Below are 23,286 nucleotides of genomic sequence, written 5' to 3' on the forward strand. Positions count from 1 at the left end.
TAGAATACAATGTTCTACTGAGTCGTATGCTTTTGATACATCTAACGTCACCAAAGCTGCGTACTCTCGTTTGCGGCGAGCAAGTTTAACGCGGCTCTCTAAGTCTACATGGGCGCATTATATGGTGTGGCCGGGACAAAATCCAATCTGGCAAGGACTGAGAAGGGTGTCATCGTGCATAAAATTTGTTATACGGCCGTGAAAAACTCTTTCTATTGATTTGACGACATTAGAAGTAAGAGAAATTGGTCTTATGTTGTCTAAGTCAAGTCCAGCTGATTTTTTCCTTAATAGTGGAATAATTTTAGCTACTCTCCACTCTCTTGGAACCCATGCATTCTTGAGAGAGAAATTTATTATGTTTAGGTGGTCCTGAGGCGCATAATCAAATAAAACTTTTAGTATTCCTGTTGTAATTCCATCTGGACCGGAGGCTGACACTGGCAACGAACTAATAATGCGTTCAATCTCTGTCGCTGGTACTGTTTCAAAGTTGTCTGCTTTAGAGAGGTTTCTTTAGGCCTAAGGGCAATTTATGTTTGAAATGTCGCTCAAATCCTTGAGTAATTTTCTCAAGTGATTCCGATACTTCTTTTGTTGATATAACGACAGAATCGACATTCACGAGCGCCGGTATAACTTTACGAGATCTAAGAAATTTAAACAGCGCCTTTTAATTGCAAGACTTCGAAAGGTACGTGTAGTGCTTGGAATCATAATCTTCCTTAGCTTTTGAGACTGTTCGTTTAAATGTAGTAGCTATAATGTATAATCAGCCCAATTAAAAGGACTTTGGTTGACTAAAAGTTTCTTCCACGCTGCTTTTCTACGTCTAAAATCTCGCTCGCAGTCAGAATTCCACCATGGACAATATGATCCACCCTTAGTAGATTGCGCAACAAACTGATCTTTTCTTGATGACTGTTTTAGAATGGAGCATAGGCTCATTGCTTTAATATCCATCTCCATGTAAAGCTGATTGTAATGCATTTTTAAATTTTTCGTATTTGTGCGCACATTACTATCTAAACTAGTTAACGGGGCAAGCAGTTCAAAAATTATAGGGAGGTGATCACTGTTAGTTACGGAGTCTACAGTCTTCCAGGAGGTGACAGACATGCTCGAGGCAGCAAACGTAAGATCTAGGGCAGATCGCGACTGACCCCGTACGAAAGTATGTGCTCTCGAATTTAAGCAAGAGAACTGATTCGTTAAGACCCAATCCCACAGGCGTTTGCCACAAGTGTCCGTTCGGATACCCCACGATACATGATGAGAATCAAAATCTCCCAACAGTAGGATGTTCTTCTGACTGCGTGCAATAGAGGTATCCAGATAGCGGGTATCTTGCACTCCAGCGGGGAAGTACGTGTTGATTATAGAAAAAGGTGTGCAACCAGAGAGTATTATATCCAGTGCTAAGATTTCACAGTCTGGGGACCTTATCTGGTATGATATAACAGCTCTATGATAGATTTTTAAAGAGACAAACAAAACTAACTCATTGCCTCGGGATAGGCGATCCAATCGAAAACATCAGAAATTTTTAGACGAAAAGCTTGACCAACAACAAGCCAAGTTTCCTGTAAAATAATAATATCTGTAGAATATTTAGAAATAAGATATAATAAATCTGTTGCAGCGAAAGGTATAGAACGACAGTTCCACTGAATTACTGTTAAAGTTCCTATGGTGAATAAATTCGAGCAGTAGAAACTGCTTGGTCTAAAACGCTCTCTTTTAAGAAGTCCTTAGTAGGAATCTCTCTATCGTACTTTTTTGCCTTGGACTTGGTGGGACAGCTAGGTTTTTTCTCTGTCGGTGACCGTGTTCGTTTAAGAGATCGGGGGCCCATATCTACATCTTGATTTCCCATCCCATCTGTGTCAGAAAGACAGATTTGGTCGATTTTCTCAGAAGTTGATGGCTTTGATGATTCGTTGTTTGTGGATATAATAAGATATAATAAATCCGTTGCAGCGGAAAGTATGGAACGACAGTTCCACTGAATTACTGTTAAAGTTCCTATGGTGGTCTAAAACGCTCTTTTTTTAAGAAATCCTTCTTAGTAGGAATCTCTCTATCGTACTTTTTTGCCTTGGACTTGGTGGAACAGCTAGGTTTTTTCTCTGTCGGTGACCGTGTTCGTTTAAGAGATCCGGGGCCCATATCTACATCTTGATTTTCCATCCCATCTGTGTCAGAAAGACAGATTTGGTCGATTTTCTCAGAAGTTGATGGCTTTGATGATTCGTTATTTGTGGATGTCTGCGTGGTCGATATTTCAATTGGTGGACTCCGCGGTAGATCCGACACCGGATCCTCAATATTGGCTTTATTAGTTAGTTGAAGCCACGGAGCTAGTTGTGAGGACAGCACCTGAACAAGGGAGTCGGTGAGATTTGTCATGATGCGCTCCATTGCTTTCTCCAGCGCCTTTTCTACGGAAGCTGCCACAGCCTCAGAGATTGAGTTTTCCATACACATCGTTTGACGGGCCGTTATACCCGCATACCCCTGAGTCCTACTCTGAATTTCTCCAATGGCCTCACGACGAGAGCATCGACGTCTATCAATTATTTTAAGGATTTGAACTTCTTTTGACCTTGCAGGGAAATTAGGCTCATCTGCGGGGTGGGACCACTGCAAAGGCAGCAGGACTCATTTCGGGAAGAGCAGTCATTTGAGTGATCGCCTACTCCACAAATTCGGCATCGTGTGTTGGATCTGCAGCCTTTTGTGGAGTGCCCGAACCGCCAGCACTTTTGACACTGAAGGACGCGAGGTGACAGAGCCTCTACTCGGTATATCAGTGGCCATGCCTTGATTTCCTATGGGCGGTTTATTCCAGCGAAAATAGCAATGGCTGTTTCAGTGGGCATGCGCTTATTATCAACGACACGGCTGCAACGATACACAGAAATTACGCCTGCCGCTGAAAACATTTCCAAAATTTCTGCCGGACATAGACTTATGTCGGCACCGCGGACTAGGCCTTTGGCACATGCAAGGTGATGAGAAATGAAACTGCTCACCGGATGCGTCGCGAAAACATCGCACTTCAGTAAATCTTGAACACAGCCCTGGTCTGACGAACAGCAAAGAATCCCCCCTCGGCCAAACTGTCGAACCTCGGTGATTTGTTGAAAATTGGCCGAGGCCATCCAGAGTTCGGTTTGAATTGCTTTGGGATTCTTCATGCGAATCACACTGCCCTCACTCGGAACCAAAGCCACAGGTACGCTTCTCGTCCCACTGCGTAAGAAAAGCTCCACCGGCAAATCAGAGTTAAGAACAGAAGCCGACCAGGAGGAAGCCTCCTGGCCTGGCGATGAGAGTGACATTGCAAAGAAACAGGAAATTACTCTGGAAGGTTAGCAGATATTGAAAGAAAAGATCAAGAACAAATACGTAAAAGACACAGATTAAAAGAAAACCGCCAGCTACTTGACCAGAACAAGTGTTCGGGAGCTCAGGAACCCGGCCTGATGTTATCGTCATCTTTCTCATGTAAAGCTGCATATCCGCTTGCGTGCGCCAGCCTGAATTCGTCGCCATTTACTCTTACTGCGTCTCTGTTGCCCTATTTATTCTTGGTTAATTTTACTCTTTCTCTTTTCGAATTGAGAGAAATCCTAGACCTCACTAACCTATCGGCACTGCACTTCACCCTACCTAACACTTCTACAACCTGTTTGCTGAGATCGGCAGAGGGTGTTAAATGTGTTTCATTTCTTCTTTCTTGATTAGCGCTTTTCCAAGCCCACTTCTTGCTACGGCGCATACTAAAGAAGATATTCTTTATTCGGAGCCATTGCTTTCCCCGAATTGAGGCCCTAGTTGCCAACAGCTTGTTGCCCAGCCTGTTTTCTTTTTCAAACTTTCGATTAAATCGTCGATGACCACAAAATATAGTTTGTCCTTTCCAATTGGTAATTCAATATCTTCATAAGATTCTCTCTTTCTTCATCATCATGACTGGACGTTGGAGCGTAGGCTTGTACTAATTTTATTGCAGACCGCCTATTCAGCTTTATTACGACAACTTCTAGGCTACAATTAATGCTGTAGATTTCGTCAACGCTGCGCGTTATTGTGGATTAGAAATACTACCTCGTATTCTGTCTTATCTGGAAGACATGTGCAGCGGAGAACCTGGCCGTTAGTCAGAACTGTGTAAGCCTCACAATTTCTTCTAACCTCATTAAGGAGAATATTATCCCAGGTAATAATACTAATACAATGTGTTAAGGATATAGGTATCTAACTTTTTCAATTTGTGCTTATTTCCTGAATTTTACGCGAGTACAACCTTATGTAAGCCATTCATTAGGAACTGTGCTCTCAGCAAGTGATGCGTCGAATAAATTTTTTGAATACACGCCCCCATTCAGCATACCTTAGTAGAAACGCGTTGAAAATACCGGTTAGTCACACCTATATCTTCCTGTCCACGTTCAACAAAAGTGCTAATATTTCTTCCATTTTTTTTGTCAGCGTCAGAAGTCAAGTGAGATAGGCGCACTATTAGATTCTGTTGGTACCGAGAACACCGGCTGAAGAAACGAGCCATAAAAGCAGGTTATCACGGCTTTGCCGGGCACGAAGTGCCTGGCATGTCTTTTGTCACAGCCCACGTCATCTGGTCGAGTGGCGATTGCTTGCTTGCCAAGGGAGCAAAGTTTGTTGGGTGACGAGTACAGCCAACACCACCTATACAGCACAAGGCCTGTTCATTTCGATCTATGACGCCATGCTACTTGGCCCGAAATTTCTATTACCAAGGCTGTCATGACGTCAAAATCGCCGTGGTTTGCTCAGAAGTGTCCCCATTAGATTATATGACAGTCGGTCAAGTAAGTATGACGTCATAGTGTCGGAGTGAACAGGCCTTGGGCTATCTAGGTGGTGTTGCTACAGCTGCACGTGGCGCGACTTTTTCGTCCTCTGCAAGACACTGCAGGTGCAATCACTGTGACCTTCGCTTCCTCCACTTCTTGCCGAGCCGTAGTCTTTCGCGTCCGAAACTCACGCAGGGTATGACGTCCACCAGGCCAAACGTTAAAAACTAGGGAAGTCTATTGGACGCCAATCGGGACTCCGTGTAGTGCGGGAATCGTTATGTGAAGCAATTTTCAAGCTATCCAGTGTCACTCGGAATTCTGCAGAGCGTTACCAGATGGACGAGCACGTTCTTTTTTTCAAGGCGAGAAATTGTGTATGTGTGATGCGATTGTGTTCGAAGACGACATCAAGCGACGACGCTTGTACGATAGTGACGACCGATGGCATTGCAACAATTTTCATGACAGAGAAAGAGCGCGGCAAACGGCAGTAGAAAAAAAAGAAGCGAAATTTTTTATCGCCCTTCTTTATTTAATTTCTCAAGTGTATATGTTGTTGTTGCAGAATAAACGCTGATGTTGCAAACGAGTATCCATTGTACGGAACGCAGTTTTTAAATTTTGCTAGGGCATATAAGTGGTTCCAGTTGGTGCCACCAACGCTTCATTCGTGTGAATGGCAACAAATACTCCAGACAATTGGCCGAACGTGACGCTACATATAGCATGAGCGTATCCACGTGCATGCTAGCGCCTGTGTTAATTCGGTCACTGGCGCAGTATTGCAGTACATAAACGCTATAAAGCTTAGCAATGCCTGCATCACATAACATCATATGGTGTCTATAAAAGATAGAGTATGCAAGTTACGCACATTTTTTTCCCTTGAAGGCAGCTAGCGCTTCCAAACGCTCTGTTGGAGAGCAGCCCGGCCTTCTGAATTGACCCAAATTCCCCAGTTTTTCATCGTAACAGCTGCCACTACGCTGACTTCGTGTGGTATTGTAGCTCCTTTTGGGTGGGCCCTGGTCGTAACAAAAAGGTTGTAACGGTTTTCGCCAAAGTGCAAACAGAATAAAAATTGAAACCAGTCGTCATGCTGTCGCCGTCATAATATAACATCGTCGCCGTCCTCTTGCTGCTGTCCTCACTTAAGCGCTAGCGTCACATTGCGCTAAACAAGCTGGTAATTAATTCTCTGGAAAGCACCAAAATTGCTGGATATCCAGCTACCTGCAAAATTTTTCGCACAACATCGATTCGCACAGTATCGTCTAACCTCCATATTTTCTCCAACGCTCCACTCAATGCAGAGGAGGTCAACTTGAGCCAACTTTTGCTCAGCTCTGTGCCCTACGTGTCAGCGCCGTGATATAGGCAGCATGAGAAGTAACGATTTGTTTGATCGAGGGACGAGCGTAAAGCGTGTCAGACTGGCCAGCGGAGGAGCCCTGCGGCGTAAACTTTGTGGCCTCAAGAGAGCTTCCGGGTCCACAGGGGAGAAGAAGCGAAGCAAAACAAACAAAGGCCGCCAGATGTCGGCCGCAGAGCAGGTCCGATGCTCATAGCAGTGATCTCGCGTTCGGTTTGTTGTTCCTTTCTGTCCCTTTTCGGCATACGCAAAAGACTCAAAGGAGGCTTACTAACCGGAGTCAGGGCCACGGTAAAAGGACTATGTCTAGGCACACCAATCTGTGTTCACTCGCCGCAGCTGGCGCTGACATCAGCGCCTGACGTGGCAATTCAGCCTTTGCGAAATGCCAGTCAAGCCATTGCAGTAGCTGCAGGAGGAAACCAGAAAGGAAGAGGCGCATTAGAAGCCACGTCGTTATTTTTCCACCCCTTCTTTACCTAGGCTTAATACCGTAAGGATAAGAAATATCGGTGGCAGCAAACTACATCGTGAGCACGTGTCATTTTTCGCTTTTTTTTTTCTTTTTTGTACCCCGCAGGCGGGACAAGGTATTGAACAAAAGGAAATGCGAAGGGCTACTGACATTTGTTTTTCTCGCCTATGATTATAGCACTAAAGAAAATGTCAATCAATAATAGTGCAGGAATTGAACTAGAACATTGAGGGCATGGTCGTAATCCAGGCCTGTTTCGTTGCTACGCTTCGTAGTGTTTCAAGTAGCTTCTCTTCTGGCTTTCGGTGCTTTTGCTACTACTGGTAGTAAAAAACTATACTCAGTGAAGAAGAGCCACTGCTGGACTCTAGTGCAAGCATCGAGCGAAAAGTGTAGACGGCAAAATAAGTAAGCCGGTTGAAAGCAGACCCACACCCAGCCTTCTTCGGCCTCTACCATTTATCTTTGCCTAAGCCGCCGACTGGGCCACTCGTTTACGTCTACTTTGCCTCGTACTTGCACCATCGCATACATTTGCAGCTGTGTACATTGTGCTGTCCTGGTTTTCAATGGTGCTATTCAGCGCTCTATCGAATATACAGTTGATATACGGTGCAATCATCATCATCATCATCATCAGCCTGGTTACGCCCACGGCAGGGCAAAGGCCTCTCCCATATTTCTCTAACAACCCCGGTCATGTACTAATTGTGGCCATGTTGTCCCTGCAAACGTCTTAATGTCATCCGCCCACCTAACTTTCTGCCGCCCCCTACTACGCTTCCCTGTCCTTCGAATCCAGTCGGTAACCCTTAATGACCATTGGTTATCTTCCCTCCTCATTACATGTCCGGCCCATGCCCATTTCTTTTTCTTGATTTAAACTAAGATCTCATTAACTCGCGTTTGTTCCCTCACCCAATCTGCTCTTTTCTTATCCCTTAACGTTACACCTATCATTCTTCTTTCCATAGCTCGTTGCGTCGTCCTCAATTTGAGTAGAACCCTTTTCGTAGTAAACCCCCCCCCCCCCCCCCGGTGCAATCAACTCTCCCAAAATGAGGCAGTCACGTGAAACATGACGTCTTTCGAACTGTGTTAGCAAGCATGTTTCGCGTAGAGAATGTATCATTTCCCTGAAATTTTGTCTGTACTGAAACAGACCACGTCTGCCCATCCATGTTCCTTTCCTCGGAAGTGCAAAGAAGATAAGTACGGCTTGTGTGTAAATTTTACCTATAGTGGATGGTACTTCTGTGTGATGTGCCTTCAATTATCGGGATAAGTGGAATGACCCAAACGACAGCTCTAAAAATTTATGATCGTGGTGGTAACTGAATGCAAAAAGCATATATTCTCTGGTTTGTAGGTATAAAACAGCCTTTACTAAGCATTTTCTTTGTCAATATTTCTCGGTCCCTAATAATGAAAGGCGCTACTTAATATACGGTCATAGACCTCATCTTAAAACTTAAAGGTCCACACTAGGCACCCAAGGCACGAAAAATGCTTTGTATCAAAATTTGGAGCCATCGATCAGACAAGTTCCCTACGTTACTGTTTTCGCACGTTTATGCTCATCACATTCTTTTGTTTCGTATCAATACAGTCGTTATTTGACAATTTTTTGCAAGTGCAAGTTCTGCTTAATTCAGATAGAAAGGCCTGTTGTTCGTTTTTTAGCGCTTCTTCGTATTTTACGTGTAAGTCTATATATTGTTTTCGGTTTTCATATTTGCTGGTTCTTGTATGGCACTACGTCGCCGATATATTAGTTTCAGCACTATTAGCGCGTTCGATGAGAGCATTAGTCAGGGAATGATAATGCGCTAATTGGCGGAAATGTGACTGGCAGATAGGAAGCAGGGATCGTGTTCAAGAAAGCTTTTCTTTCGTAAGCACTCTTGTGCTTTGGTTGACTGCTATGCTATGCTATGCTGGCTGCGATTTGCTCTTGCGAATAATAGCAGCGTAAGAGCATGTCTTTGTAGATACACGCCCAGTTCTTGAACCGATTTAGCACTGAACTCTCGAACACGATCAAAACCCGGTGTACGAAGCCGAGCAAGACAGCCATGACACGAGCACATGTACCGGGGTATATAGTGGCCATTCCCTAAGTGGTCAACGCATACGATTATCTTGCGGTAGTAGCTCGGCAAAAAGGGGGAAAAACCTGGACGTCAGTCACAGCCTGCTCAAAATTAAGGTAAGCGAGGTTGTGACGCAGCGTGAAGTAGGCTTGCCGGAGTGATCGCAAGAGGCTTCTAGCGTTAACCATTCTTACAAATGAAATTCAAAGCTTTGCTGTGCGCGATTCAAGTTCTGCGTGAGACCAAGCTGACTCGAGGTCTCACCATCGTACGAGGCGATGAAAACGTCGGACCTCAGGTTCTCCCGAACAACGAGGAGAAATCACCCAGCAAGTCTAATTACTTGTCGCGTAAGGTAGACTGCTACTGAGAGAAAAACTGTCCGTGTAGTTCCGAATGATGTGCAATGGCAAAGGTTGCCTATGATGTAGTCGCGACTACAATTTGAACCCACCGTGCCTGTTAGTGGCATCAGTGTTTTGCTGCTAAGCACGAGGTCGCGGGATCGAGTCGCGGCCGCCGTGGCCACATTCCCGTGGGGGCGGAATGAAAAACGGCCGTGTACCGTGCATCGGGTACCGCGAGGCTTTTCTTTCGAGGAACCCATGTGGGTTTCCTTCACAGCGCTCAGCGGCGTTTGGGTGTATGTCGTGCTTTCCCTTCTTTCCGCCTTGCAAGTTTCCACAGAACTATTACCTCAAGCTCTTGCCGTTGCTTCTGAGTACGTTATTGTTAAATTCGACTTCACCTGCCATGTGCTAGCCACCTGGTTAGCTCAGATGGGGGAGCAGCTTCGCCGGAAATGTGGTGGTCCCGTGTTCGAGTCCCTGACCAGGATGAACTTTTATTCAACTACGAAGCTTTTCTTTCGAGGAACCCGTATGTGTTTCCTCTGTAGCACTTAGCTACGTTTGACTAGAAACCGTTTATTTTGCCACAGTAAGAACAAGAACCACAACCAAACCAAGAGCGTGAGTCTAGTTAGCCTGTTTTTTACTGTTCGTTGTTTTGGTGTTTGCTGTATTGTGCCACAGTCGTTCACGACCACCGTTTTACATTTCACGATTACAGTAAGAGCTAAACGTTTATCAGCGTTAGTTCTTCAACAGGCGAGTTATCGCCATGCCGTCTACTCTATGAATGCTGTTATGATTGGGGGTTCAATCCCATCGATCGAGATCCGTTGTCAAGATTGGAGTGGGGCATGAATTAGAAGGTAGCTGGCCCATGCCGTCGTCCAACTTATCCACGCTGAGGACGTTGATGAAATGAAGGACTGCTTCTCATCGAGAACGAGGAATATGGGTTTATTTACAATATTTATATCAGTCTAACATGATTGTTTGAGAAAGTACATGAGGCTAACATGACTGCTTGAGAGAGAGTGTCCTGAGCAGCCGCACAACAGCGGTTTTTAAACACTTCGTTCTCCCCCGATACCCAGGTGACGGAAACGGCCGTCCAAGCACCGTAGGCGAGCTGACCAGGCACCGTAGGGGAGACGAAGCACCGTAGGGGAGAACGAGGCACCGTAGAGGCATTTCTTCCCCGAACTGCAGCGCGGCCGCCGGCCGCCCATTGTCTGGCGTCTTGGTCGGCGCGTGGGACGGGATGTCAGCAGACGTTCTCGTGGCTCAGCAACAATAGTTGGTCCGCCGAGCCCGTTTAGTTACAATGGCGACTTCGTCAAACTTGGCTCCAGCGACGGAGAGTCGAGGTCGCACGTATCGTTGTTCATGCACAGTCGACCTAGTCACGCCGTGGCTAGAGGTGTGCGGCGACGCTCCCTGAATGTTGCCTCCACAGTCGCAACTGGTTGGCAAAACTTGCACTGCAGCTGGCCGTTCTTAACAGTGCGTCACGGCAGAATTTATTCAGAAATATCATTGGCTGCGCACCTATGTTTACCACTGCAAAGAAAAAGAAACTAAATTTCGCTGCTCAGTTCAGTTGAGTTTATAACTTGAAGGACCCTGGAAAGAGGTATTAAATAGGCGATTGTTAAACATACAAAATTGTTGCTTATGCGTTGAAACGCAAACTACTGCCGTACACTGCCTAACAAACAGTGCAACGATAAACGAAGATCTTTGGTAATACAGCAATTGAAAAAAAGTGTTACTTTCACAGTACAGCTGGCTATGCACTGGTGTCAGCACCATGCGTTGGCGGGCTAGTTGGTGCGGATCCATAAATACTTAGTTTAGCGCAAAACAACGGACACAAGAAAGGCGACAGGACAAGGCGCTACTCTGAACTGACATCATTGTATTGCGTAACCCCTTTATAGACAGCAGAAACTAGAGGAACATGCGCAGTGAGCACCATGTGCAGGAGCCACCAACATCCGATCACAAGAGCGCACTCATGCGACAGAATCTAAAAAAAAACCATATTCAGCATTGTAATAGTTTAAAGAAGGCCACTAATGCACTGTAACCCTAACGACTGTATGAAGAACGCTTCCGATTACTCTCGGGCGGTGGTACCGCGGCTCTTTTTCAATATCGTGGTATCACGAAACATGGGTTTGCACTTGCATATTTTGCAACGTTGGGCCAAATGGGAACCTGTGCCTGTTGGTATGGATCCCTCATGTTCTCTAAGGCGCTCGTTAACACAGCAGCCTGACTGCCCTACATACACTTTGCCACATCACAACGCAATCTTATAAACCACACCGACGCTGCAATCTCCACCTTCGCGTGGTTCTTTTCACAATCTGGTTTTTTACTTGTTTTAGAAATACGGCTGCACAATATTGACAGTTTCTGAGGAGCAGGCAACACTACCGTAGTTTGGTATATAGCAGCGACGCACGATAAAGACGCTTTTTCTTACATTCTAGTCGTTTTAGGGTATTTGTTAACCAGGCCTTGTGTCTGTTAATAGTACAGCAAAAAGTAGTAAAGCAAAGCCTAGGAACAAATTTGTCTTTTCGTTCGCTTAGCTTAATATTCAAGTGTGTTCAATTGACGTTAACAAAATGATCGCGAAAAGTTGTTTAAAATACGGGAAGAAAATTGGTAAGCTCATCGTTTATTGTTTTATAGTCACCCTTATTATATAGTTTTATTGTTTTATGGTACATGTCAGGCTGCGGCACGGTGAAAAAATAGCATGGACAAAGTTATGGTCACTAATTTATGGGCGGCCATGAATAAATTATAGGCTCCAAGGATTAGTTGCGTCTATCAAATCTAGAATGTTGGAAGGGTACTGTGTTACGCGAGTTTGTTCAGTGACGAATTGGGTTAGGTTGAATTGAGACACAAATCTTGTAATTGTTCGCTTCTGCTTGACTCGTCAACGAAATAGATGTCAGATCACTCCAGTATATGTGTTGAAAATGAAAATCCCCGAAGAGAAGTGCTCGTATATCGGCTTTTGTGGTGTGCTATACCAGCAGTTTGTTTGTGGCAGTGCTAATTAAGTTCAAGGCCTAAGTCAGGGTTGTCCTGAGGAGGGCTGTAACAGACACCGAAAAGAATATTCTGGTGTGGTGCCTTAGCACCACACCACAATATGCCTAGCCTTAGCATTTCAAGATGGGACTAGATATCGACTACAAGCTAGACAGATGCCGATCGATTACCAGGAGAACGACACCGCCGCGCGTGCCTCCACGATTTTTATTATAAGCGTAAATATTCGGTGAAACGGCTTCATTATCGCAGATAGGAAGCGTAAGCCATGTTTCCACTGCAGTCAACATTTTTATGCAGGACACAAACTTTAATGTGAGGTCATGGTTTGTAAAAAAACTGTGTATATTAGCGTAAACAGCAGAGATCAAAGTGTTATTTCTTAGGGTAATGAGGGAACATTGATTGGTTTTGATGCGACAAGATAATCGCTACGACATTTGCTTTACGGTATTGGAGGATTCATGGAACGCATGGTCGCTTTGAGGCCAACGAACAACGTTTTCGATCAGAGGGAGCAGGGCACTTCCATGTACTTTACGACTGCAAGCAAATATTTGCTAGCATTACGAAGTGGTTGAGAGAAGTCTTCCTCAATTGTGTAATTAGTGCCTATCAGCTTGCGACCATAGGAAATCATCATAGTGTTTGGTTTTGTGAGACGAAAACTTTGCCATTATAGGGCGACAGCGCTCCTAGCGAATGTACTGGCCACGTTCTATTTTTTTCGATTCAAATGTTTTCCGTAGCTCGTCGCGGCAAAACTACGTCTTCAACTGTTTGAACTTGGCGAATGCTTCCGAAATGGAAAGTATGAAATACCATAAAAATATAATTATCGCAATAGCTTCGACTTTCTGCATCATCGATACGATACTCTCACTGGGCAATGCGCTGACTAATAGTGCTTTTCTCAGTGTGTATTTCACATATTTTACTTCCTAAGGGAAGCAGTACCTGAGAGTGACTTTCTAGGCCAGCTAATCGTGCGCCTACGTCTGTGATAGTTTTGCGAGCTGCTACTAGCTGGACTTTCATACTCTGTACTTCAGCGATCATTTTTGTCTGGCCAGCCGATAGTTCCTAAAGCCCTAAAACAAGGCTTTCAGACATAACAGGAGCAGGCCCAGCTTCCATGTTACAGGTAGATAGCGCTACTACACGAATTACATAAACAAGTTAGGCAACAGTGCGGGCTCGACCATGCAGAAGACAATAGTTGCTCGATTTTCTTTTCTTTTTTTTACAAGAATAACGGATGAGTTGCCAGCCTTCATGACGTAAGCCAGAGGATTAGTCAACTGCGTCGGGGCACAGGCACTGAACCCGCTAAGCTCTTCCGATGGTCGCGGCTGTTTTATACCTTGCGGGAACGCTCATGTCCTTGGTCATGCGGTTTCCCAGGGTGGAGTAGGCGCCAGCGGCAGTTGGGCTTTGCACGAGGCGTCTTGTAAGAGCGCATCGTGGAGCAGTCGAGGATGGAAGTCACCGTCACGACAGCGGTCCGTGCACCTCGACAGCACACACCGTGTCACTCGCTAATGAAGACAGCCCGATGTTCACAGTCAAAACGCAATATCAAGCGATTACAGACTGAATTACTGGAAGCAATGTTCTTTAAATAAGGATTGTTTACAAATGATTTGTGAAATATCTATATCAGTCTGACCATATATCAGCACAAAACACGAGCTCCCTGTATGGGGCTGCGCGCTCGCACAAAAGTGTAACATATACTCGAGCTTTAAGAATGACCAACGCGGTGACAGACTGAGATAAACAAAACAGTGCTGATGAAGCGAGCATGTAGTTCGCTTCAATAAAACTGAGTAGCGTAAGCATGAGCATGACGTGACGGTGATATATACGACACAGACACACACTTGCAAATAAGTAATTGAACGAGAGACATTCCTGACCCTACGTGACATTTATTGCTGTCATCGGCACTCATTACAGCACTCACAACAAAACCGATGCTCACCGCCCTCAGTATAACGTGAAGAACTTTTACCATTGTCCATCGGCCATGCGTCTCGTTGCCGCGGCCACGCAGCGCACCAGACTTGTCCCGACTGCCCGGCGTCAAGGCTTCGTTTCAGCGGCTGGTGAAGCTTTAGGAGTCTTTTTTTGTAGCTGTACCACGCGTCACGAACGACTCAGGCGCACAACACGCTTGGTAAGCGCGCGTTACGACATCAGAGAGCGTGGAAATGTGACTCAAGTGATGAAACAACGCCCGACAAGACAGTTACAATAAGACCGCGCCGGCGATATTCTTTCCGGCAGGCATCCCGAGAGCTGCACAATGCAAAGGAGATGTCACTGCACTCATGTGTGGATCAAGCTCAAGCGCGCTTGGTTACGCCATGCATCTAGCACACCTAAAAGTATTAATCAGACCACCGTTCCGTCTAAGTGTCTCTGAACCTTATGTCAAGATACCAATATTCTACAGTTTTATGGTGTTGTTTTTTGCATTCGTATGTTTTCTCTCTCCTCACTTGGCCGGCCGCCAATGCGTCCTCAAACGGCGAGCGTTGTTACGATCGACCATGCGGGGTAGTGACCTTCAAACCTCTCCTAGCCCGCTTGGACGAATGGCTTCGTAAAACCAACTTGCGCGCCCCTCGGACATACTTGCGGCGCTATCAAGGTGAGACACGTTTGGCGGACTGAGTATGGTTAACTGGTTCGCTGTTACTTTCACGGAGCGATGGGAGCAAGAAAAGTCCTGGAAAAGCAAGTTCTAAGGCGATTTCTCAAGGATTCCGGTAATGGCCATCGTCGTTTGACAGACGCTGCAGTTAACTGCGGGATCATCTCAGGAACCAAGACGCACCAGCTTGAGTCAAGCATGAAAGCCCCTTTCTACGAAGCCCTCCTCGCTTCTGCGTGTTCAGTGAAATACAGTTGCGGGAGTGAATGTGTGAACCCTCGCCGTCGACGCGGGTCCCTCGAGAACTTTGGACGCTCCGATTGCACGAAGGTTGGACGGCAGTCTCCCTGGTTTCGGGATGTAGGTAGCATAGAGGGGGTTTTAAGCAGCTGTTTCTGGCTCCTCGGTGTGCTTCGCTTCAGTCATGCTAGGATGATGAAATGTGGCGTTCTCCACTCGTCGTGTCGATACTGTGAACAGATCCAACGCTCCTCGTTACCGGCGAGAACACGTTCCTTCCCTCAGCGACGTCCTTGGCGTGGATGAGTCGGACGAAGGCCGGCTGCCCCTCATGACATGCCCGACCCCAGCTCTTACAGCCTACGTTCCTCTCTTTACGAGACCTTACTGGTGCGACTGTCGCCCGCTGTCATGTTAATGCAGAGGCGACTTCCTCAGGTGTTGGTGAGCGGCCAACGATGGTGCGTGTCTGGCGTTCCCTAATTAACCCTACAATTCGTGCAATTTAGGGATCACTCCCACTGATACGCTCAAGATAAAAAAAAATACTGCGGCAGTAAATTCAGTTGCAGTGTAAAGGAAGTCTAATTGCAAAGCGTCTTTCTCACCATACAGAATCCTTGTTCGACATGCTCGTCGCTTTCGTTCCCCCGGTCGCAGAGCCTTCACAGTACGGCAGGGTGCGCACGTCGGTGTGCGCCCGTTCTCAGTGTGTCGCGTTTCAGGAGGACATGAAAAAGAACACGACTAAGGGAAGCATTGATAGACAAGGAAATAAAAAAAACATTATTGGGCACGGATATATTCAAGCACCATGTTATAATGTTCAAAATATTTAAGCACCATAACGCATCCGCTTATAGTTTTTCTGCAAGTACACAAGTATGTGTTTTATACCACAGGATATAATGCCTTCAATGGTAGCGGGGACTTTCCATCACATTGAACCGCAATGACAATTTATGCCACTCCATCGTTCGCCACAATAGTCTCCGGCTATTCATGAAACATGAAAAACAACACGACTAAGGGAAGCAATGATAGACAAGGAAATAAAAAAAAACATTATTGGGCACGGATATATTCAAGCACCATGTTATAATGTTCAAAATATTTAAGCACCATAACGCACCCGCTTATAGTTTTTGTGAAAGTATAGAAGTCTGTTTTATACCACTGGCTAAAATGCCTTCACTGGTAGCGGGGACTTTCCACCACGTTGAACCGCAATGACAATTTATGCCACTCCATCGTTCGCCACAATAGTCTCCGGCTATTTATGAAACATGAAAAGCAACACGACTAAGGGAAGTATTGATAGACAAGGAAATAAAAAAAACATCATTGGGCACGGATATATTCAAGCGCCATGTTATAATGTTCAAAATATTCAAGCACCATAACGCATCCGCTTATATTTTTCTGCAAGTATACAAGTATGTGTTTTATACCACAGGCTATAATGCCTTCACTGGTAGCGGGGACTTTCCAGCACATTGAATCGCACTGACAATTTATGCCACTGCACCGTTCGCCACAATAGTCTCCGGCTGTTCATGAAACATGAAAAACAACACGACTTAGGGAAGCATTGATAGACAAGGAAATAAAAAAAATTATTGGGCACATATATATTCAAGCACCGTACTATAAGATTCAAAATATTTAAGCACCATAACACATCCGCTTATAGTTTTTGTGAAAGTATACAAGTCTTTGTTTTATACCACTGGCTAAAATGCCTTCACTGGTAGCGGGGACTTTCCACCACATTGAACCGCACTGACAATTTATGCCACTGCACCGTTTGCCACAATAGTCTCCGGCTGTTCATGAAACATGAAAAACAACACGACTTAGGGAAGCATTGATAGACAAGGAAATAAAAAATTTATTGAGCACATATATATTCAAGCACCGTACTATAAGATTCAAAATATTTAAGCACCATAACACATCCGCTTATAGTTTTTGTGAAAGTATACAAGTCTTTGTTTTATACCACTGGCTAAAATGCCTTCACTGGTAGCGGGGACTTTCCACCACATTGAACCGCACTGACAATTTATGCCACTGCACCGTTCGCCACAATAGTCTCCGGCTGTTCATGAAACATGAAAAACAACACGACTTAGGGAAGCATTGATAGACAAGGAAATAAAAAAATTATTGGGCACATATATATTCAAGCACCGTACTATAAGATTCATAATATTTAAGCACCATAACACATCCGCTTATAGCTTTTGTGAAAGTATACAAGTCTGTGTTTCATACCACAGGCAAAAATGCCTTCACTGGTACCGGGGACTTTCCACCACATAGAACCGCAATGACAATTTACGCCACTCCATCGTTCGCTACAATAGTCTCTGATGTACGTATTCTTTTTTAGCTTGCTTTGAAGTTGCAATTGTACGCCTGCAGTATAGTTAATTGACAAATGAATAGCTGCTGTCTGACTTGAGCATACGCTCGTGCAAGATTTCGACTTTTGTTGACATTTGGAAGCCAAAGATTCCAACTGGTACCAATAAAATCTTAATTTAGTACAACCTGCATCCGTCCCCTGGCCGCACAGCCTATTCTATAGGTTAGTCATGGCTGAAAACACCATACCTGGATCGCAATACGACACAATAATTAGTAAATTTTAAGTCCCCTGAAGCACTAATAGAACTCTTTTTGTAGGTTACAATCTGAATGTAACAAGCCATTTGGAGTCGAAGTAACCTCTAAATAGACGCATAGACACATGTAACCTCTAGCCGCAAAGAAAATTAACAAAAGCAGAAGGATAAAGTTGTTTTAGTGACCGTGTCACCTTGATGGCATAACTTATTTGCAACCATAGATTAACCTAAAGGTTACCGAGCTAAGAGTACACGGCGACGCATCTGTGCATAATAGCCCCGCGCTACCTTCGCTGTTGCTAGCGGCTGTACGATCGGCCTGGCCACTGCATAATGATATCCGAGGAACATGCTGCTCTTCAGGCGTCGAATACGAGGACGCAATTTTCGAGAACATTTTGTAAATCGTTTGGGTGGCTGGTCGGACGACAAACGGGATGCCGAATCATACGCGTGTCTCCTATACGGGCAAAGCAGCGCCAAATGCGCACTTTCATTCGCTCGTACGTGAATGAGAAACTCTTTAAATTTTATATCGCGCGCGGAAATCTATTGAAACACGTTTATGCGTGTTTGTGACATCCACACTGCAATCAAAGCAGCTGTGACCGTGCTGCCTGAGTATGTGAGCGGGTGGCAGCCTATCTTACATCCCTAATGTGACGTGCTTTGAGCTTCATATCATCACCATCATTCACCAGCCGTTTTCCTCCCCGTCCGTTTTTCCCAGTGTAGAGTAGCGGGCCAGAGCAAGTTATAGCTGGCGCCAACGTCTCTGCCTTTCTTTAAATAAATCTCCCGCTTCATCTGCTCATTCGAACTACATTCAAGGCTAATGCTAATGTAGCGTTCCTATAGCGCGGTAAGAAATTGTAGTGACACGCTATTAGCCATCCTAAGGCACACCGCGCAAAATAAAACCGAAAGTTAACACAGAGATAAACGGGATTGGAAAGGCAGGGAGGTTAAACGGGTGAGCTTCTGGTTTGCCACCCTGCAATGAGGGAAGGGTAAGGGGTAATGAAAGACGGAAGAAACAGGGGGGAGGCTGGGCGGCGAGTAAAGGCAAACTAACCGAAGGAATGTAGGGAGGGTCGTAAACGTCCGTGAGAATTACGGTCTCTCCAATAGACCACTCAAGCGTAAAAATTTCAAGAGTGCCTTCAGTGTCTTGTGGTGTGACGACTGTATAGGTCGGCGTTCCATGAATGTCTGCTCCGAAAACAGTCCAACGTCAAGACGCGCCAGCAAGTTCGTGAATGACTGCCTGTGTGCGCTGTATCGGGGACAATGACAAGGAACGTGTTGGATAGTTTCCTCGTCGCCGCAGTGGTCACACGTAGCACTATCCTCCCATCTGGCGCAAATCACTTCGTAAATGCGACGCCAAGCCACAATGGGTAAAGTACCGTTGTCTCGGGTCTGGACAGTCCGGGTGGAGGCTGAAGTTGCACAGAGGAGTCTATTCGATGCAGACGTGCGTGCTGAAAACTAGGTGTGTTCCAGAATGATTGTAAGACGTCATATGCAAGCACTCGAAGTTGCGCTCCTGCGTCTGTTCTTGACAGCGGGATTGGTTCCTGCCCGCCATCTTCATGAGCAGATCGAGCAGCTTCACCGGCTGTTCAATACCCTTTATGCCACAGTGGCTACGGAGCCACTATAATGTGACGTCGTGTCCTTGCTGGACAAGGCAATGAAGGAGCTCTCCAATTTGTAGCACTAGTCGTTCGTAGGCTCCTCGGCGTAAGGCCGAAAGTAAGCAGTGCAGAGCTGAAAGCTAGAGTCGCTGAAAATGCACCAATTTTGAGGTGGTTCTTGTCGAATTAGGCGTAATGCGCTACGATAAGCTCCGCGTCTATGGATGTAGTCTGATGCGATGTCTTGACCTCGAAGGTGGCGATTTTCGCAAAAAATTACTGATCCCGCTGATCCATCCAGGTTGGTTGAACACGCAGTGTATATATGAGTATGATCGTTGTATTGTTCGTACAGCAAGACCAACGAAAGTTGTTTGAGAGCCGGTGATGAGAGTTGTGCCTTCGTTTTAATCCCGGGTACTGTCAGTCGAACTGGTGGCTGAGCCAAGTACCGAGGGGAAAGCAAAACTCTCGCTGCAGCTGTGTAATCTGATGGCAGGTATACACGATAAGGCAGTATCGTCTGACAAAGAGGCAAGTGGTTGGTCTTCTAACAGTCAGGCGAGAAAGTGGAGAGGGGCGCGAGCGAGGTGCCTGACGTATGCTCTGGGTGCTTCCATATCGATGTGAATCTTGGCTGGATAGTAATGCGCGATTCCAATGGTTTTAGATGTTGATGTACATCGTGACAGCCCTAGTCAAACCCTAAATGCCTGAGCCAGAGCACTTTCGAGGGTACGGATGTTTTTTCTGCACGTATTGGTCAGCGCTGCCAAGCTGTACCTCCGATACCCAAAACACAGCATCCAGTACAGTTGCATCATCACGTGTAGTAAATCAGGCGAGGCTTTTCCTCTAAGAAACGTAAAAAGATGAGAGATAGCTGTTAGGCGCTTCTTTAAGCAGGCCACATGGGGACTCCTTGAGGTCACCGTCTATGATTGCCCCTATAAACTTGTGCGTCCTTACAAGGAGAACAAATTGTCCATCGATGGATATGGCATACGAAGTTATTGGCTTCCGGCTAAATGTCACCATTTCTCATTCATCTGGAGAAATCTGAGGTCCTGTTCCCTAAGGTACGTCTATATCGACGACGCAGATTTTAGCATTCTTTCACGCACTTGAGGACGCGTCACACCAGATGCCCTGACGCAGATGCTTTAGGCATAGAATCAGAGACTCACCGTATTTTGCAGGCATTCTATGAGACCAATAAGCACAAGGTTGAAGAGTGTTGGGCTGCACAGGCTACGCTGTGGTACTCCACGGTGTGCATAAGGGCCGTCATCATTATCTACAAAGAAAGACCGCTTATGTAAGTAACTGTGTGCCCAACGATAGAGTCGACCACCGAGGCCAACCATTGAAAGCCCATAATATAGCCGGCTGCAGAACATTGTCATATGCGCCTTTGATGTCGAGCAACATGGCGACAGATAATTGCTTACACGCCTTTTGATGTCGAACGTACGTAACCAAATCAATGATGTTGTCAGTGGAGCATCGGTGGCCTCGAAGCCCAGTCTTGGCGTCCCGGTAAATTTCGTAGCGTTCAAGGTACCACTCAAGTCTGGCGAAGATCATTCGTTCCATCACCTTCCCAACGCTACTAGCCAGCGCGTTTGGGCGGTAAGAAGTAACCGCTAGAGGGAAACTTGACAGGTCTGAGGAGTGGTACCAGGAGACTGGTCTTCCATTCTTGAGGAACGTCTCCAGTCTGCCGGGACTCATTGAAGACATGCAGCCGTGCGCGTCGCGCATGTTCACCGAGGTGGTACAATATACTGTAAGATATATTATCTTATCCAGGTGATGACGACTGATTATATAGGGCAAGTGCCGCGTCGAGCTCTTGAGTGGTTAAGGGCAGATCCATGCTTGAATCCCATATGCCGTGTAGTTAAACGTAACAAAAATTGTGCCCGTTGACTGGCCTGCAATAGTAGCACAAAAATATTTCGCTACGTCAAGGTCTTGTCGGCGTTAGAAGAGCACTAAGGCCTTGAATGGAAAGGGTTGTTCCGGAACAGAACGTAGGCCTCTCACACTTCTCCATACATAATACACTGGTTAACGAGAGTCAAAGGACTCACAATATTTTCCTTATCGCTCGGATTCCAGTTTATCTATGCGACGTTGTATTTTCCTTTGAGTGCGACGGGCTTTCCATAGATCACGAAAGGACTTCGTACGCCGGTATCTTCGTTTGGCGCGACGAGGAATCTCGCGAAGTCGCTCCAGCTTTAGGTTGAACCGCGAGTTGTTCGGTGAGCACATGAACGTGCGCACAGCAGTCTGCGCCTCTTCTTTTACAGCTTCTCGTAGTCGATAGGACAGACCTTTCTGACAAGCGTCCTTCAGTAGTTTTTTTAAACACAGCCCAGTCTATTCTTCATAGTGTGTTAGGCGGATGAGTGTTAGACATCCCGTAGATCTTAAGGTTAGTGGGTATGTGATCCCTCCCTTGTTTCTCAATATCCAAAAACAGCTTAACGCACTTGGCAAAGAGGTGGTATAAGTTTGTAAACAGGGATAAGGTGCCTCAGAAAGGCTGGCCAACGTTTCGATAGCAGGACCTATCTTCGTCAAAGGTGGCCTCGTCATCCTCGGCGTGTTAGTTTTAAAGTGTTAGTGCAGTGACTTCGTGTCACACGAAGGTCAAGTCCAGGCAGCTGCTGTACACTGTACTCCACGGAAATGTAGGAATAACGTCATGCAGAAGCAAGAGGTCATAATGAGAGACAAATGAAGCGAGTCTTCGTCCCATTGCGTTAACTCTTGAGCTTGCCCAAATGTTGTGATGGGCGTTAAAGTCCCCTGTGAGAATCTAAGGACCAAGATATGCTTTTATTATGTGTTCTAGTCTTTCAATGTCAAACGGGCATGATGTAGATAGGTAAGCACCTACGAGTGTAAAGGCGAGATTTCTATTTTTGACTATTATGCAGACATAATGATTGTCGTTATGAGGTTGTACAGACTGGACGACGTAAGTACGCTCACGGCGAATGAAGACGACGGCTTCGCTACTTTCTTCGTTGCTCGAGGACATAATTAACTCGTAGTCGGATAGTCTGATCACATGGGATAATTTTAGCTCGCAGAAACGATGATTACAAAACGGTTAACATACATAAATTGGCGAAAATCAGCAATGCGAGAGCTTACGCCTCTGGCGTTTCACGGAATAATCGATGTATATCAGATCTCCTTACGAAATGACTGGTGATTGTTAGCCATGACTCACTCGAGCGCTGCTAGGATTGGGCTCAGCTAGTCAAGCACTTGTAGTCCCCTTCGACCAGATGTACTTTCGATGCTGGCAAACATTACTCTGATGACATTGATTATGGAATGCAGCATCGGAATGATTTGGCGATCTACTTTTGGCACATTACCAACTCGTTTGCTTCAGTCGAAGCATCCAGCGTGTAGGCTCCTTGGAAGGCTGCGTGCTCGGGAGCGTAGGCCAGTCTCCTACAGAGGAAGACTTTCATTCGAGGGCTCTTTGGGGTCTCGGGTCTGCTTTTACTAGACGCTGATGTCGTTAGCACAATCTGTGCATGAACTCAGCTTGCGTTGCACGCTTCCGGGGATGACGATGTCGACACCGGACTTTTTCAGAAGCTTCACTATGAGATGAGCTGTCCCTAACTATTTTTTTCAGGAGAGCAACTACTTTTTTGATACGTGGACAATCTTTAGATGTGGCTTCATGACGCTCATCAGAGTTACCGGACCTAAAATTTGCTGTGTGGCAGACGTCGACAGTGTGTCACTCCGCACATCGGGGACACACCGTACATTTTGCACAGGCACCCTTGACATGTCCGATCCTGAAACACTTGTGGCATTGAAGCCGCTTGTGGACAAACGGTCGAACAACGTGTAGGAAGTGACCA

The sequence above is a fragment of the Dermacentor variabilis genome, chromosome 7 (assembly GCF_050947875.1).
Source record: "Dermacentor variabilis isolate Ectoservices chromosome 7, ASM5094787v1, whole genome shotgun sequence".
In the NCBI taxonomy this organism is placed as follows: Eukaryota; Metazoa; Arthropoda; class Arachnida; order Ixodida; family Ixodidae; genus Dermacentor; species Dermacentor variabilis.